The sequence below is a fragment of the Chiloscyllium plagiosum genome, chromosome 2, assembly GCF_004010195.1.
Source record: "Chiloscyllium plagiosum isolate BGI_BamShark_2017 chromosome 2, ASM401019v2, whole genome shotgun sequence".
NCBI classification, from domain to species: domain Eukaryota; kingdom Metazoa; phylum Chordata; class Chondrichthyes; order Orectolobiformes; family Hemiscylliidae; genus Chiloscyllium; species Chiloscyllium plagiosum.
This window is the reverse complement of record NC_057711.1, coordinates 137,834,367-137,841,178: the sequence shown is the minus strand read 5'-3', so window position 1 is coordinate 137,841,178 and position 6,812 is coordinate 137,834,367. Positions and strand designations below refer to the sequence as shown.

At 43.1% G+C, this 6,812-nt stretch overlaps 1 protein-coding gene across 4 annotated transcripts in view; it reads left to right on the top strand.

Annotated features, from left to right (window-relative positions):
• The first annotated feature begins 667 nt into the window (after positions 1 to 667).
• The window catches only part of focad (focadhesin), a 201,930-nt gene continuing 195,785 nt past the window's right edge, over positions 668 to 6,812 (top strand). For 2 of the 4 annotated variants that reach the window (XM_043718998.1, XM_043718973.1), the window contains exon 1: positions 668 to 926. The gene's annotated coding sequence lies outside the window, so the exon portion shown is untranslated. Of the gene's footprint in view, positions 927 to 1,132; positions 1,154 to 6,812 lie in introns of those variants that run through there. The other 2 variants (XM_043718981.1, XM_043718988.1) reach the window with 2 other exon arrangements.

Below are 6,812 nucleotides of genomic sequence, written 5' to 3'. Positions count from 1 at the left end.
TCCACGTGGTCTGTCTGGTTCCATTCCTTTGTTGAGATTGGTCGAACTGAGGAGCTCACTTGGCCATTTCAGAGGGCAGTAGGGAATCCACTATATTGCTGTGGGTCTGGACTCACATGTATGACTGTAGATTTTTCCCTCCTTAAGACAGCATGAGTGAACCAGATGGTCTCTCCCCACCCTTGTTAACTGGGAAGTCGTTTCATTCATAAATTCTACATATTGCAATCTGCCCTGGCGGTGGGACTCAAACACAGGCTGCCTGAAATATCAGCTGAGGCTATTGAACAAATAGCCCAGCAGTAATACCACTGGGTCATCATCCTCATACTATAAATTCTGTGGCTTACAATCTTATTCTCCACAACCACCTGATAAAGGAGCAGCGCTCTGAAAACTAGTGCTTCCAAACAAACCTGTTGGACTATAACCTGGTGTTGTGTGATTTTTAACTTTGTACTCCCATACAGATGAGACTCAACGCCAGGAGCTATCAAGATTAGAGTGGTGCTGGAAAAGCACAGCAAACCCAGGCAGCATCGGAGGAGCACACTGCCTAACCAGCTGTGCTTTTCCAGCCACCACTCTAATCTTGACTCTGATCTCCAGCGTCTGCAGACCTCACTTTCTCCAGGATATATCATCCCGCTGGGCTTTTCCAGCAACACACTCTCAAACTCTGGTCTCCAGCGTATGCAGACCTCACTGTCGCCCCGGCACGTCAAGTCAAGTCGATTTCACCTTAATGTCTGCAGAAGGAAGGCGTTTGATTGACGGGCAGAAAAGCTGCCTGCGAGGATGGTTCTGGAGATTCGCTGGGGACCTGTGCACTTTGTATCGACAGCAGCCAGTCCACGTCAAGGCTGTGGGAGGGGAGCAGCCACACTTGCGCAGTGAGTGTGCCCGCGAGAGCATTCGGCTTCTGGGTAAAGTATTTTGGAACGCCGCGGTTTGTTACATTGTAATTGTCAGATGTTGCAATTCCAGCGGCTCATTCATACACTCCGCGCTGCAGTGTCCAGGGAGGGCTGAGCTTTCTCAGACTGGGGTATAGCGTCGTGCCTTGCACTTTCTGCTGGTTTTCCACACCATACACACAAAGGGCCTGACATTGCAATGTGCTGGAGCCAGACACGGAAGGGATAAAGGCTCAGTTAAAGTCTTTCCCCCCCCCCGACAGCTGTGACTTGTGTTTATCCCGGGGCGCTTGTACATATCTCAGGCCCCAGCCTAACCGCCTCCAGCTTTCATCCTCAGCTCTTGCTTCTTTTCCTAGGGGTGGGCGGTAACTTTGAGGCGCCTGATTTGGTCACTTCCCAAGTTTCGGAATCTGTCCAAGTTTGTGAAGTGGAGGTGCCGCTGTTGGACTGGGGTGGACAAGGTTAGAAGTCACAGGATACCACAAGCTTAATTTTCAAACAAACCTTTTGGACTATAACCTGGTGACGTGTCACTTCTGACCTTGTCTAAATTTGTGTGTGAGTTTAATGATAGTAACTTCTAGCAGTTTACGAGGCTCTGTGGGATGTACAGTTCGATGTTTTAATGTCTGAACCGATTAATCGAGCCTTTTATGGATTTTTTTAAAGAACAAAGCAGTGGCTATTTCGGATTGAGATGGGGGAAACTTTACTGAGAGGATCTTTGAACCTTTGCCCCATTGTTGGAGCTTCCATCAATCTTAACTTGAGAGCCAAGGATAAATAGATAAAGTCTTGTCCCTGGGGTGGGGGAGTCCAGAACTAGAGGGCTTATATTTAGGGTGAGAGGGAAAGATATAAGAGCGACCTAAGGGGTAGCTTTTTCACGCAGAGGGTGGTACGTGTATGGAATGAGCTGCCAGAGGAAGTGGTGGAGGCTGGTACAATTGCAGCATTTAAGAGGCATTTGGATGGGTATACGAATAGGAAGGGTTTGGAGGGATATGGGCCGGGTGCTGGCAGGTGGGACTAGATTGGGTTGGAATATCTGGTCGGCATGGACCAAAGGGTCTGTTTCCATGCTGTACATCTCTATGACTCGATGGATAATACATGTTGTGAGAAGTGATGTGATTCATCAAGATGAGTTGGGCCTGACAATTTACACATTATGACAGCTGAAAGGCAGAAAATACAATTGAGATTCACCAAGAATGCTGCAGGTATTTTTTTTTGGGTTGGGGGTTAGGGGTGGGTGAAAACAGGAGTAAAATGGAATTAGGAGAGAAGCTAGCAGCTATTATAGAGGAATATCTCAATGTCATTGAGTCATACAGCATGGAAACAGACGCTTCGGTCCAACCAGTCCATGTCAAACATCATCCCAAACTGAACTCATCCCACCTGCCTGCTCCTGGCCCATATCCTTTCAAATGTTTCCTATTCATGTACTTATCCAAATGCATTTTAAACATTGTAATTGTACCAGCCTCCCCCACTTCCTCAGGAAGTTCATTGCATGTGTGAACCACCCGCTGTGAAAAAAAAGCCTCATCTCTTTTTCTTAAAAAATCTTTTTCCTTTCATCTTAAACATGTGTCCCCGAGTGTTGAAACTCCCCATCTTGGGGAAAAGACAACACCATCAACTCTCTCTATGCATCTTATTATTTTACCAACTTCGAAACCTCAACCTCCTGTGCTCCAGTGAAAAAGGTTCCAGCCTTTCTTTATAACTCAAGCCTTCCATACCTGGCAACATCCTGATAAATCTCTTCTGAACCTTATCTAGCTTAATAGCATGCTTCCCATAACTGGATGAGGAATCGACAAATATGCAAACAGCGCGGTTAAAAGAGAGTAGGACAGATCAGACAGCACCTGACTTGATGGTAAAGGTTGTCTGGGGGGAAATGCTGGGCTATGAAGTTATGGAATGTGCTGGAACCTGCTGCTGTTGATGGCCCGCAATGCCTCATGGATGCCCGGTCTTGAGTTGCTAGATTTGTTTGAATCCATCCCATTTAGCCCTTAACTATTGGCTCTTAAAGTTGGCAAGGCACTGGGTCTGGATGAGATGCATCCAAGGATTTTCAAGGAAGTGAAGGTAGAAATTGTGGGGACACTGGCCAAAATCTTTCATACTTGCCTGGATTTTCAGGAAGTGCAAGAAGATTGGGTGATTGCAAACATTCCTGCCTTGTTCAAGAAAGATTGCAAGTACAGATCAGATTGTTTGAACTGGGGAGACTTTCAGACATAACTATCTGAGCGAGAATTACTAATCACATGGAAAAAGGTGGGTTGATAAGGAAGAGTTGGCATAGAATTCCAAATGGAACATCTTGTTTGACCATCTTGGTGGAGTATTTTGAAGAGATAACAGAAAAGGTCAAAAAGGGTGACGCTGTTGATGTGGTATGCATGGATTTCTAGAAGGCGTGATAGTTCATGGGATAAAAGGAACAGCAGCAGATACAAAGTTGGCTGAAGGCTCGGAAACAGATGAGTGATGGATATTTTTTGGGTTGGAGGACAGTTTGACGTGGAGTTCTCTCAGCATCAGAATTGTGAGCCCCTTGCTTTCCCTGCTGTGTATAAGTCATCTGGATCTTGGTGTGCAGGTGACATTTCAAAGTTTGCAGATAACAGTAAACTTGGAAGAATTATAAACAGTAAGGAGGATATTGGGGAACTCCAAAAGGACATTGACAAGTTGGAGACAGTGGATAGGTGGCAGGTGAGAAGCGTGATGTGATGCACTTTGGTCAGAAGAATGTTGAAAGACAATATCAAATAGGGGGTACGATTCTAAAGGGGGTGCAAGAGCAGAGGGACCTGGTGTACACATGCACTGATCATTGTAGGTGGCAAAATCTATTAATAAAGTATACTTTGTTCTTGGCTTTATTAATACGAGTTGAAAAGTGTGGTGCTGGAAAAGCGCAGCAGGCCAGGCAGCATCCGAGGAGCAGGCGAATCGATGTTTCAGGCATAAGCTTTTCTTCAGAGTGAGTCTGGTATGTCAAGCCTTACTTGGCACACCAGCCTCATTCCTGAAGAAGGTCGATTCGCCTGCTCCTCGGAAGCTGCCTGGCCTGCTGCGCTCTTCCAGCACCACACTTTTCAACTCTGGTCTCCAGCATCTGCAGTCCTCGCTTTCCCCTCCTTTATTGATACGGGCACAGAATACAAGAGCAAGGAGGTAATGTTGAACTTCTACAAATCATGTCTAGCCCTCAGGTGTGTGTCACATTGGAGGAAAGATGGGAATGCATTGGAAAGGATGCGGAAGCAATTTACAAGAATGGTTTCGGGACTGAGCAACTTCAGTTGTGTAGATAGATTGAAGATGTTGTGACTGTTCTTGGAGAGCAGAAAACTGAGAGGGTATTTCACAGAGGTTTCCAGAATTGTGGGCAGGCTGGACAGAGAAGATAGGGAGAAGCTGTTTCCGTTCGTGAAAGGAAGAAGAAAAGGAGGGTACGTGTTTTAAATAAAATGTAAAAGAAGCAAGAGAAGTAAGTTTCTTTAGGGTAATATTGGGGTGTTAAATGCACTACCAGACAATGTGGTGGAGGCAGGGTCAGTTGAGGCTTTGAATGGCTACTTGGATTGACATGGTGTGTAAGGACAGAGGGAAAAGGCAGGAGATTGGCACTTGATAATAGAACTGTGCAAGCAAGATCAGCCAAATGGTGACCTTCTGTGCTGTAACAATCGAGTTTCTGGCATTTGAAGTCCAGATATGAAACAAATCATGGAGGCTGGAAAGAGAATAGTTGAAATTGCGATTGCATTCCTACAGCTGGTAACTTGTTCCTAGAATTCTTTTAAATTTTATTTCTTTAAAAGAATTTTACTCTTCCCTCTTTCTTTGTTAATCCAATCTTTCTTCCCTTTTATTTACCTTGGTATCTAATTCCCGATTCCTTAATCACCCACGGTCTATCAATATATTTCACTGGTGAAGCATATGGATCTTTGGATCTGAGGTTCGTGACATTCAAGATGCCCTGTAACTCTTGGCATGATAAATTTGCTTTTCCAGCAATTTCCAATGTCGACATGTAATCTAAAATTTGAAAAATCCACTTGATGCACTTGGATTTGCAATCCCGGCAATTCTGGGCCAGAATATTTTTCTTAATTATGTAGATAAATGGTTTCTTTTATAGAGTGTACATTTTCTGTTGCTGGGTTTTCAGACAGAGTTGTAAGTACATTTAATCAAATCACTTTGAAGAGCATTACTATTGTATTTTGCATACTTCATAATTCTAATTAATTAATTAGTTCCAATGTCTAATTGATGGAATGTTAATAAGTTCAATCCTGTTTCTTCTCTGTTCACTCCCAATGTTTATTGCTCGTAGATTTTGCTTTATCATTAAACTATTGGTGCAAGTTTTTAAGAATGTAAGTAATTAAAATTTTTGTACATTTCGCCCAACGTTGTTTTGAGGGAGCTGGACATTATACAATATAATTTACCTCTTGCCGCAACTTGCAGAGTTATTTGATTTCATGAAAGCAGTGTGAATGGAATGGTTGTATTTCTTTCTAGAGTCCATGTTAATTTCAACTCCTTTTATTAGAAAAATTCTTATCTTATATTTCTGGTTAGCTTTCTCTTGGACTGTAACCTTTCCCTCCCCATTAATTTGCTTTTTGTAATTGTTAACATTTTTAGGTTCTGTCCAGTCTTCTCACTTGCCACACTTTAATGCACAATTACATGCATTTCTTAAAGTTTTACTGTTGCCTTTTACCTTTCTCACTAACCACAAATGGTGGCTTTATCCCTTGGAATTCATTGTGTGATGATACTGTGTTCAGTGCTGTTTCTCTTATAGAGGGGTGCTGTCACAGTGGTGCTGAAGTGTCTCCTTCAGTCAGGCAGTTGGTAAACAGCTGAGATCTCTCTTTTAGTAAAAAAATAAGGCAAGAGTGGAGAGTGGCTGGGGTCAGGACTTTTTCTCTCCATGAGTTGAGAAGGTTTCTGCTGGTTACTGGAGTCAGAAGCTTGTGTTTTCTGCTACTAGAGTGGAATCTTAGACGCGAGGCTTCCGGTTAAAAATCGAAGGGGCAGATTGTTTCTTTCTAATGGACTTGAGAGAGTCAGCACGTGAGAATCATAACTGTGTTGCTGAATTGCCTTTGCCAAGGCTACCATTATGGGATGCTGCCTTTTTGGAACAGTTGATGATTAGTGGTTAACTAATACATTATCCTGTTAAGTATTTCTGAGAGTAAAGTTATACTAATTCTTTTTTTGTTACATTTTAACTGTGTTATAATAATAAAGTGTGTTTTGGTTAAAGCTTGGGGTAAGTCGCTCAAATTAAATCTGGAACACAATTCCTTATCCTTGCCTTTTAAAAAAGTATAAGTCAGAGTCCGGGTTGTCTCCATAATATACTTGGGGTGGGAGAGATCTGGTCTGATCCATTACAATTGCACTGTACCTGCTCTACATGTTTTGAAATATCCCCTAAATGTCTGCCACTTCATTTCCTCTCTTAACTATTCTTCAACACAATTTGCCAGTTCACGTCAGCCATCTCTGCTTTCATGCCATCATAATTGCTTTTTTCTAATCTCAGTCTCAGACCTACTCCTCTCTTCCTCAAACTAAATATCATTTGCAGCAATCTTCAGCCAGAAGTGCTGAGTGGATGATGATCCATCTTGACCTCCTCTGATTGCCCCAGAATCACAGCTACCAGTTGTCAGTCAGTTCGTTTCACTCCACATGATGTCAAGGAACAGTTGGAAGTATTGAATAATGCAAAGTTGATGGGCCCTGACAACAATCCAATAATAATGTTCAGAGTATTGAGTACAGGACATTGGTTTGGCCACTGTTGGAATATTGCGTGCAACTCTGGTC